This window comes from Cryptomeria japonica, chromosome 7 (assembly GCF_030272615.1).
Source record: "Cryptomeria japonica chromosome 7, Sugi_1.0, whole genome shotgun sequence".
NCBI lineage: Eukaryota > Viridiplantae > Streptophyta > Pinopsida > Cupressales > Cupressaceae > Cryptomeria > Cryptomeria japonica.
This window is the reverse complement of record NC_081411.1, coordinates 408782074-408794726: the sequence shown is the minus strand read 5'-3', so window position 1 is coordinate 408794726 and position 12653 is coordinate 408782074.

Genomic DNA, 12653 nt, shown 5'->3' with positions numbered 1-12653 from the left:
ACATACACATGGTCAAGCATATGATACTTACCTTCGTAGACCAGTATGGAAGTCTTATGCAGATAGATATGCTAATGCTAAGGATCAACCACCAAAACAATGGGATATTCCAAGGCATGCTCAAAATTTGGACACAAGGAAACCTCATGTCAAATTTGGGGGTAACACAATGGAACATGACATGCCTGTAGAATATGGTATATATGCGCAAAATAGATATGGTGTTCCTCAACATGAATCTATACCAAGTGCTCCATATATGCAGCATCATTACAGACCTCCTCCATATGAACATGTGTATGATCAATATCATCCATATATGCAACATTTACCTCCTCCAATGGGTACCTCAAACATAGGATATGGTCCAAGAAGTCGATCTCCACCTAAGAGTAGTTTGGAACAACAAATCAGGGACTTACAAAAGAAAATGGAGGACATAAATGCACCAAAGCCAACATACACAATGAGAGACATATGTCCTTATCCATTTGACAAGAGCATTCCAATGCCTCCATTTCCTGCACACTTTGTGACGTCTAAATTTGACAAGTATAGAGGAAAAGGGGATCCTAAGGCACACATAAGACAATTTTTCACAGCTTGCATTGAAGTAGCTTCAGAAGAGACATATTTGATGAGATTATTTCCACAAAGCTTAGGCGATCAAGCTATGGAATGGTTCTCCCAACTTCCACCTAGAATTAAGTCATGGGGTGACTTAGCAGAGGCATTTATTCAACATTTCTCCTATAACATAGAGACAGACATATCAGTTACTACTTTGTGCAACACTAAGAAAAAAGAGGGAGAATCTTTTGCATCATTTTTACAAAGATGGAGAAATCTAGCCAGCAGATGCTCTTGCGAAATCCCACAAAAACAAATGGTAGAAATGTTCACCCAGAATGTTAATAAAGACATTTACTATGATCTAAGGAAAGATTGTTTGTCCACCTTCAAGGACATCATTGAAAAAGGCTTAGCAACAGAGAAGGTCCTAATTGAGCAAGGAGTCATTAAGATATTCAAGGAAAACAAAGATGACTTTAAAGGAAAAGACAAGCCAAGATTTTGGAATAAAAACAAGAACACAGTCAATGATGGTGTTGTTGATGCCAACACAGTGCGACCCAAATTCATCTTTTCGGGATCAAGTTCTACAAACAATCAAGTGAATACTCAAATAACTTCCAGGTCACGAATGAAGTACACTCCTTTGGGAGAACCACTTGAGTCAGTCTTCAAAAAGCTGGTGGCAAACAAGGTAATCACAATTCCAGATTTTCCTCCATATGAACCAAAGGTTAAACCAAATTGGTGGAATGATGATGAGTATTGTGAATTTCATAAAAACAAGGGTCATAAAACAGGTAATTGTCATCGACTAAAGAATATTGTGCAAGATCTCATTGATAGAGGTGACATTGAGATTGAGGGACACTCATCCAATCAAGAACATGAGATGTTTAAGGAATCATTTCCAAAGCACGACAAGGGAAAAGCTAAAGTCACAGATGATCAAGCCAACTATACTAGAGCACCTTACAACTATGATTCAACTATCAATCATATCTTGATGGACAATCATATCTCTACTATTACCATCAAGAACAAAAACCCTGAGAATCCTCCTCAGCGACCCAAGATTGTCCTAAGAGGTGTTGGATCTTCTTCCGAGCCTACCTCTGAGTGTCATGTTACAACTCGTCGAGGTAAAATCACTTTGCTAGGTGCTTCAACTAAAAACACCGCTTCTTCATCTACCAAACCTGAGTATGACCTTGTAGAACAGCTAGGGAAGACACCCGCGCTCATCTCCATTCTTGAGCTCTTACGCATATCCCCCGCTCATAAAGCTATTCTTGACAAAATCTTGAGAGACACCGCTGTTCCTACTGATCTAAACGTGGACCAATTTCAAGCCATGATGGGATACCTTTCCATTCCACGTTCTGTTACATTCACAGAAGCTGATGACGCCTCCGTAAGTCAGCCACATAATGCACCATTACATATTGAAGCCTTCATACACAAACATCAAATAAAGCGAGTCCTGATAGATGGAGGAGCCAGTCTAAACATTTGTACATTGAGCACCATTAAACAATTGGGATATTCCGATAAAGCTGTGAATTCAAAGAATCAAATCACCATCAAGGCATATGATGATGAAGAACGCTCATCCAAGGGCACGGTCACCTTACCTCTAAGAATTGGGCCAGTTACAAAGGATGTGGTTTGTCAAGTCCTGGATTTAGATCTCACTTATAATATATTGCTAGGACGTCCTTGGATTCATGAAATGAGGACAGTCCCATCGACATATCACCAATGCATTAAGTTTCCTCACAATGGAGTCGAGGTAACAGTTAATGGTGATCCTAATCCGTTCATATATTGCAATAACTTGAGATCACATATTGAGATCATCATTCCCAGTAATCGTGAAGCTGTTCCTTCTTCGGCATACATTGACCCTGAGTCATTGAAACCTTCAACATCAAAACAAGGTGAACTTAAAGGCAGATTTTAGGACAAAGGCATGGGAGAATACACTTTAAATCAGACCATGTATTTACGACAAGTCATGAGCTCTCCAAAAGAATATGGAAGGCCACATCCTAACAAGCAAACATCCATCATGACGCTCAAATGGGACCCTACTACCTTTCAAAGATGGGGCGAACTAGAAGAGGAAGGTTTATATAAAATGCTCTACAAAGACATTGAAGATGACACACAAGATCAGATCAATATACCCTATGAGAAATATGGCAAAGGCTTCAAGATTCTACAAAAATTCGGGTATGATGGAAAAAGTCCTCTTGGGTTACGAAAAGAAGGCGTTATGGAGCCCTTACAACTTGAATTGACTGTAAAAAGGGAATGCTCGAAGGGACTTGGTTTTTTGACTTCCAAGATCCACACTAAAAGGACAGAAGAGGCATCACGAATCAAAATTGCCAAAATTCAACAAGAGGATTGCTATTCCACAGACTCCAACAAATGGGAATGGGGTTCAGACAAATCCTCCAGTGACTATGAGCTCACCGAGACATTCAGAGAGCTAGTGAACCCACAGAAGAGGAGGAGTTTTATAACAAATTCAGAGTTGGTCAAGAAACAACCCATGAGGAGTCTACACAGTCCTTGTCTCAAGGTTTTAGGTTGAAATCACATAGGATGAGAACACCTGTTCTGGAATGCGCTACTAGTGATGATAATTTGGATTCATTCGTGATCGAGACTGATGAGGAGAGTGCCATCGATGACCTTGATAATTACCTTGACATACTCGAATATAACCACATCTTCACTCTTAACCCCGCTAACTTCGAAGACATTAACGGCCTTCCCCTTGTTCATCACCAACTCATTGACTGGGATAATGAAGGACCTGCACAGTTGGATACATTCCAAAATGATGAAGCTTTTATTGATTATCTAGGCATACGAGATGATCTTCCCCCTGGAGACCATAAAGCAGGATACACCATAGAACTCAATAGCGTGGCATATTTTGGTGAGGGTATCGGACCTTCCAGTCGCAAAAATGTGAAAATAAGAACAAATCAAGGGTCTTATGGCGAAAACCACACTGTGGTGCTATCTGATTCCAAAAAAGTAAAAAGAAAGGACGTATCTGAGGGTGAAAACCTCTCTGAGGCACCCGAAGATGGAAGGCTCGACATTCTCCCAGCATCATATGAGGAAAAATCATCCATGTTGGTAGAGGAGACTATCAAAACAAACATTGGTACAGAAGAGGTTCCACACAACATATTCCTAGCTCAATCACTGACAGAGTCTGAAAGGTCAAAATTCATAAGTTTCTTCAAAGAGAGACAAATCAACTTCGCCTGGTCATATGCTGATATGCCTGGATTGGATCCGGATTTGGTAATGTATCATCTGACAGTCAAACCGGGGGCAAAACCAGTAAAACAGAAATTGAGAAAAATGCATCCACAAGTGGCATTACTAGTCAAAGCAGAACTTGAGAAATTACTTGATGTTGGATTCATACATCCAATTGATTATCCTGAATGGATCTCTAACTTGGTACCTGTCAGTAAACCAGATCACAGCATCAGAATTTGCACAGATTTCAGAGACATCAACAAAGCTTATCCAAAGGATGACTTCCCATTACCAAACATTGACTTGATTGTTGATCTCACAGCACGTCATGAAATGCTATCATTAATGGATGGATTCTCTGGCTATAATCAGATAAGAATCGCACTCGAGGATCAACATAAAACAACATTTACTTGTCTGTGGAGAACTTTCTGCTGGAATGTCATGCCTTTCGGGTTAAAGAATGCAGGTGCTACATATCAAAGAGCTATGACTACTATCTTTCATGATCTCATGCACATAACTGTGGAAGATTATGTTGATGATCTCTTGGTCAAATCAATAGACAGAAATACACATTTGGACATACTTTCAGTTGCCTTTGATCGGTTGGAAAAATACAAAGTAAGATTAAACCCTAAGAAATGTGTCTTTGGAGTAACCTCTGGGAAGCTCCTAGGATTCATTGTATCTAAAAGAGGAATTGAAGCGGATCCAGCAAAAGTCAAAGCTATTTTGGAAATGCAACCACCAAGAAATATCAATCAACTTCGATCCTTACAAGGCAGACTCCAGTCCATCCGAAGATTCATAGCACAACTAGTAGATAAGTGTAATCCTTTTCAGCACCTACTACATAAAAACGTCAAATTCAAATGGGATGACAACTATCAACAGGCTTTCCAGACGCTCAAAGATTATCTTCTAAATCCGCCAGTTCTGATGCTACCAGTTCTAGATCAACCACTGTTATTATACATTTCAGCTACTCCAACAGCACTGGGGGCACGCTTAGTGCAACAAATCGCTGAAGGCAAGGAAAAAGCAGTATACTATATCAGTCGTACATTGGTGGGATACGAGCTAAACTACACACCAATTGAGCACGCATGTCTGGCCGTGGTCTTTGCTTCACAGAAATTATGACATTACATGCTTACTCATAAGACAAAGTTAGTTGCAAGGATAGATTCGTTGAAATACTTTCTCAATAAGGCAAAACTTACTGGGTGACTGGCCAAATTGGTAATGATATTGAGTGAATTCGACATCGAGTATGTGGACAGAAAAGCAATAAAAGGACAAGCCATCGCAGATCAATTAGCAGATGCTCCCATGATAGATGATGTCCCTCTAAGTTCAGAATTTCCAGATGAATCCATTTTGACAATGTCACATGCAAAGCCATGGAAACTATACTTTGACGGCTCATATACACAGCATGGGGCAGGAGCTGGTATCCTCTTCATAACTCCTCAAGGGGATTCTATACCAAAATCATATCGCTTATCATTTCCTTGCACTAACAATATAGCGGAATATGAGGCATTAACAACAGGATTACGAATTGCAGTTCAATGGAAGATCCAGGAACTTCGTGTTTTTGGAGACTCCCAACTTGTTATCCATCAAGCAACTGGTGATTATCAAACAAAAGATGAAAAGTTAATGCCTTATAAACAAATGGTGGATGATCTGAAACAACACTTTACAAAGATAGACTTTGAGCAGATACCAAGAGAGCAGAATTGCGCCGCAGATGCCATGACTACAATTGCTTCATTGATTGATTTACCTCCAAACGAGACCCACTATGAGTTCTTGGTGGATAACCTTTTGGTCCCTTCATATGAGATAATGCCTACTGAGATGATATGTGTTGTCGGTCCCGAATCCCAGTTATATGGTTCCATTTTTACATACCTACGAGACAATACTTTACCTCCTGATCTATCAAATAACCAACGTCGTACTTTCATTCGCCAATCCTCTCGATATGTCATTTTAGCTGATATCCTATACCGGCGAGGTCTAGATGGAACTCTTCTTCGATGTCTAGAAAGCGACGAAGTTCAGATTGCGTTACATGAAGTGCATGAAGGGATATGTGGTCCACATGCTAGTGGTCCTACCTTGGCCAAGAAACTCATTAGGACTGGATATTACTGGCCCAATATGGAAAAAGACTCATATAGTTTGTCAAGAAATGTAAGCAATGTCAAATTCATGGAGACCTCATACATGCGCCAGCACAAGAACTTCAACCACTTGCGTCTCCTTGGCCCTTTTGTCAGTGGGGACTCGATCTCATAGGCAAGGTTCACCCTCCTTCCTCCAATGGTCATAAATTCATTATCACAGCCACAGAGTATTTCACAAAATGGATTGAAGCCGTGCCTCTCACACAAGTCATGGGAAAACAGATTGCTACATTCATCCTTAACTATATCATATGCCGATACGGTATTCCTATTTCCATTATCACTGATAACGGGCATCCCTTCAAAAATTAGGATGTGCGTGAACTTTGTGACCGCTTCCATATCTCCCATCGTTTCTCCACACCATATTACCCCCAAGGTAATGGCCAAGCTAAGGCGTCTAATAAAACAATCCTTAAAATCCTCAAGAAGACAGTCGACGACGCTGGCCGTAATTGGCATATCCAAGTCAATCCTGCACTTTGGGCCTATCGCACAAGTGTCCGCACACCTACAGGAGCTACACCTTATTCACTTGTCTATGGTTCTGAAGCCATCTTGCCTATTGAGGTCGAGTTACCCTCTTTACGGGTCTCTTTGCAAAACATCATCACTGATGAAGATTACAGAGTCTCTCGCTTACAAGAACTAGAACTGCTGGATGAACAGAGACAAACTGCTTTTAATCATCTCAAGGCTTACCAACAATGAATGAGTCGCAGCTAAAATCACAAGGTCAAGCCTCACACATTTGAGGTAGGTGACTTGGTTCTCAGAGAAAACCCCAAGAATCAGCAAGACAGAGAGAAGAAGGGCAAGTTCGAACCAAACTGGCTTGGTTCTTACATCATCACAATAGTATATGGCTCTGGGGCATATCAGCTCTCAACTACAGAAGGTGAACCTTTGGAGGATCCTATCAACAACATGCACCTTCGCAGGTTCTACACATAGCTCGTCGGAATATCCTAATTCAAAAATACAAAAAAATTATAAAACAAAAAAAATCGTTACTTGGTGAAAACCTGGCAAACAAGCGCCTTGTGACACAAAAAACATTGAAAAATCAAAAAAAGTAAAGAGAAATAATTTCGTCCAACGGTGAAAACCACTTCAATATCGCCCTGGGCAAGTACCATGGTGAAAACTGGATCACCAGCGCCATGTGTAGAGACATTGCTCCTCCCTCTTTCAGGATTCTCTTTCATCACTTCACTTTGCACACACTCACAACCTATTTATTCATAATAAACTTACCCATTCCCATCATGGCTTGTTATTGATCTACCCAAGATTGGTTAGCCATTCATAATAAACCTCCCTTTTTACCTCCCTTTCCATCCATAATAAATCAGATCCTATCTGTGGCTAAGGCAAATCCTATGTCTAGTGATGGGTGTGGAACTGAGAACATCACATGTTTCGAGGAGTATAGTTTCTTCCAGCTTTCTTCAGTCTATCCGCGCACAATCTGCAATAAAGCAACATTTGCATCACAGATCCGCAATAAAGTTTCATCTTCTCTGCAATAAAGTATCAGTTTCATGGATTCAGTCAGTTTCATATGAGACACAGCAGCAACAATGGGCTTCAACAAATCAAATCTTTCAACAGACTCAGACAACATATGGTTCAGTGCTATCTATCCTTTCTGTGAAAGTAAACATTGTGACCACAATCAAATAAGACTTATACAAGTGACAAGAGACACTAAACTTGAGGACTACAGTGGATGTTGGTGTCGAGTCTTGGTTTTCTTTTGATTTCATCTTTTTTGGTGACATGTCTTTTAGCTTTTCCGGGATGTCTCTGACTAGAGATTCTATCTCCAGGATGTCTTTGACTAGAAAGGCGAGGATGGGGTATCATCACCTATTTGTATTTGCTATCTGTGGATTGTCTCTTAGTAATGCTATGACTTGTCCAAGGATATGAGGACACTATGAGTCTAGTGTGAACTGGGGCATTCCTTGTTTGTGACTGTCTTATCTCCATGCAAACAGGTACAATGACTTTCTGGGTCGAACATATGCCTTGATTGTCATAACCTATTTTGCCATAATAAAGCTCAATGATGATAACGCACAAGAAGCTCTTTCACATTCATATCTTCTGTCTTCCATCCCCCCTTTCTTGATTAACTTCCATCGTCCTTCTCGAGTCTGCGTAGCCTGCTATCACATGACTGAGTATAATGACACATCAAAAACATTTGCATTTCATGTAGTTTCACTTGCATTACCACATATAAGCTTTCATACATATATATAGATATCACAACTGCATCACATCCTGCACACAACACCTGTTAGCACAATTTACATTTGCATTATCATATTCATATGCATTACATACATTTACATTTGCATTGGCATAACATTTTAAAACATAAAAGAACAAAAATATTCCATTACATACATATTTGCATCCATATCATAAGCATCACATAAGAACATCTCATCACATAGGTACACATGCATATAGCTGCCGCAAAGATGAATCATCTCATATCTATATATAAAGTGTCATGATACAATGATGTCAAAATCATATGGCTACAATCACCCGTAGGTGTCTACAATACAAAAGAATGGTACAACACTGATATAATGGGAGCCCTCTAAGGCTATGATGAACTCCCTCCCTCGGAGCCACCTGGCCTCGATGGAATCTGAGCCCCTAAAGGACCCGCCCCAGGATCATCCCGCCTGTCCCCTCTATTTGGCGGTGGTGGAGGACCCATGACCCCACCGCTAGATGCATGCCTCCTCCGATTCCCTCCCGTAGCTGTCGCTGTACGCGATGGTCTATGGAAGCTCCTCGCCCGCTGATCTGCTGGCACTGCACCATAGTAGAGGTCCCTCCAGTACCCTATCTCCTCTCTGGCCCACAGGACATATGCATATCCTGCCTCTGTGTCCTCTGCTGCCTGCCTCCCAGCCCTCAGTGTTGTCTCAGCCTCTGTGTAGCGCTGGATAGCCTGATCTCTCTCCCGCTTAGTATCTCTGAGCCTTGTCCTGAGCTGATCTCTCTCCCTCTCCAGCTCCTGTATCTCATCTGCCTGGCCCTGGCAGATCTCCCTGAGCTCAATCAGCTCATCCTCCTCTGGGTCAGCCCCCTCTGCCTCTGCCTGTGGCTCCTCCTCTGCGGGTTCCTGCCCCTGTACTTGTACCTGTACTGGTGCCTGTATGGGTACCTGTCCCTGTCTTCGTCCCTGCTCCCGTGCCTATACTGGCACCTATCCCTGTACCGGTCCCTATACCTGTCCCTGTCTCTGTACCTGTCTGGGACCCTGTGCTGCTGGTACTTGTAGGGGCAATCTTCCGTGACCCCTCACCACCCGAGCCTGCCTCTCCTCCCCACCCTCCCTCCGAGGTGCAACTCGCCTCTCTCCCACTACTCCCCTCCACCTCCGTTGGCCTCTACCCCCATCACCTCCACCATCATCATCATCGTCCCCACCTCCATCTCCATCCAATAGCTCCCCTGGATCTATCAATCGTGGGAATGGATGCTCTGCCCAATACGTTGTATACTCTGCATCCATCCCGGCATCCTCAATCTCAGGCCACATGTCCCAAGGAAGAGGTATCATCTCCACTAGCTGAGTCACTGCCTGATCATACGACAGTAGCGGCCCAAACTGTGCCTGATCTCTGACGGTGCGGGCATACATGCCTGATCCCCGGGGCATCCTCTGAATCCGACCAAACTGTCGGCCAACCCTGTCCACCAGATGCCTCTCCAGCACATAGGGCGTACGCCCAATCAGGTACCTACTCCGAAAGGTGTAGGGCAGCTCCACTGCGTCATCCTCCCACTGCTTGCAGCCCAGATAAGGTCGCCATATGACCTCATCAATATCATCTAGCACTCGTCGCCAGTACTCTAGCCTGCCAATCCGTGGCTGCGAGGTGATCATATCATACAGGTGCACAAAACTGCGTCTATGTCCCCGGCCTCTGAAGTGTATCGACCTCGTCACTGGCAGATGCTCATAAGCCCAAACCTGCAATAGTGTCACCCCATAGCCCAATCAAACTGATCCATGATATACAAACTGATGCAGCTCATAGTACAAGTGTGCCAGCACACACGGTCCCCAGGCATATCTGGTATGTTGTGTCATCAGCATCTCCAGTGCTCCCCCCCAGCCCACAGCCAATCCCCGTGTCGCCCTATCTGGACACAGGAAACCACTGATAGCTCCTCCGATCACCACCGGCAATGCTAAACCTGTGGCTGTCATGGTATCCCAGGCCACATGTCCTGCCCTCATCTCCAATCCAGGGTCCTGAAACACCCACCTCAATGCCTCTCTGTCACCATCTCGATCGTATGGAATCAGCTCCCCATTGATCGACACTCGCAGAATCCTGTATACATCCTCCAGGGTGACTGTCATCTCACCCATCGACAAATGGAATGTGCACGTCTCAGAGTGCCATCTCTCAGCCAGCACAGTCAGCAAACCCATGTTTGCCCGAAACTCAGGCACATACAATATATGTCTCAGACCCATCTCCTCGATGGCAGCTCTATCCTGAAATGACAACTCAGGTCGCAACCACTGAGTCGATGGGAATCTCTCCCGTGACTCCAACATAGGCAAATACTCCTGCAGTCAAGCAAATCACTCATCTCAGTTATAGTGGCATTCACTGTTTATCACAAAATGCTACTCGCTATCCAAATGCATATGGCTATCTATCCTAGTGACACTCACTGTTCATCACAAAGTGTTGCTATTTATCCTAGTGGTACTCACTATTCATCACAAAGTACTACGTGTGTGACACTCCCTGTTCATCACAAAATGTTACTCACATTTGCACTCCCTGTTCATCACAAAGTGTTGCTCATACTTTGGGTACTCCCTGTTCATCACAAAGTACTCTATCTTGGTACTCACTATTCATCACAAAGTGCCTTGATCTATCCTAGTCTTCCTAGAGGATCTGCTTGAGTGTATCCTCTTAGCAACTTATCCAATCGACAGCGTATGTTCATCATAGAACTGCCGATTTGACCTAGAAGACCAAAACTTGCATTTTTCAACGCAAACGCGCTTGACTGACACAAACGCGCCTACAGACTACACAGACGCGCCTGAACAACACAGACACGCCTGTATAACGCAAACGTGCTTATATCGTGCACAAACGCGATTTTGCGATGCAGACGCCCCTGAATGACATAAACGCGCCCGCATCCGACGCAAACATGGTTCCAGACACAGACGCGCCTGGCACCTACACAGACGCGCCTGGCAGACACAGACGTGCCTGGCACCGACACAGACACGTTTCAACGGTTTTTGACATTTTTTCACTCTACTTCTAAGCACATTTATTGCTTTATTCGACATGCATTAATGACAAAATTAAATGCGTCAAAGTACAAGGAGGTTTGGTGGTACTTACCGGCTCTCCTGCCTCTGCTGGCCTCTGAAATCGGCGAACACGGTCGAATTTATGCATGAAAGCCATCGTTGTTGACTGCTGCTGCTCTATTCTCGCTCTGCAATATGCTCTTGTGGATGTGTAGATGACAATGAGGATGTATTTTCCCCCGTGGTCTATCTTATAGCCTACCCTAGCCCTCGCATTCATTTCCCGAGTTAGTCTTCATTATCCCGTGACTTTGTCACTTTATCCAGTCAGTCCATTCTATCCCGTTCTCTCTTATCGAGAGATTGTCTGCAATCTTTTCAGACATTTTCATCCAATCTCTCGAGGGGGCATATAATTCCCATCTTGAGGCAACTCTGTATCAGTTCATCTTATCTTCTTTGAAACAACGCGACAAGCCGCATTGTCTCAAAGAGGGGCAAAATGTAGACACCTAAAATTGTCATGTCTAATTAAATAAATATTTTATTTATTTAATTATCTAAGCCTAATTCTTCTATTAATTAAATAAATCTTTATTTATTTAATTAATTCATTTATCCTCTTCTAGCCTTATTTCTCATTTAAATAAATACATTTATTTATTTAAATTATCATTTTCCTAAATTAAATAAATATCTTATTTATTTAATTATCCCACTTCTTCTATTAATTAAATAAATCTTTATTTATTTAATTAATTCATTATCCTTTTCTACACATGACACATGTCACTCATCTCTTAATTCCTACACTACCTACCCCTTTCATTATTTTATTATTTCTTCTACCTACCCTCTAATCTTAGCCGACCTCCTTTTACACCTCTCAATCTTATCCCTCCATTTCATATTGTGTCTTCTATTTAAGGAGATGCCTTCTTCATTATCAAACCCTAATCGACAATTTGGAGGACTTGACTACACTACGATCCTACTTGCAACCACATTCCGTTCTTTGTTGAGCTCTTGTGCATATAAAATCTGAGAGCAAATATATCAAGCAAGATCAATGGAGATAGGAAGAATGGAGATCAAAACCCTATTGGACATGTGATGGTATAATCTTTGTGATTTCATGTGATTTGCATGGTCTTAGGTAATCTTCATATGTTATGGTGGATCTTTGTTGATTGTTAGGCTAGGGTTTTGTGGTTGAATTCATTTAGCCTTTCAATATTGTTATTATTGTTATCCAT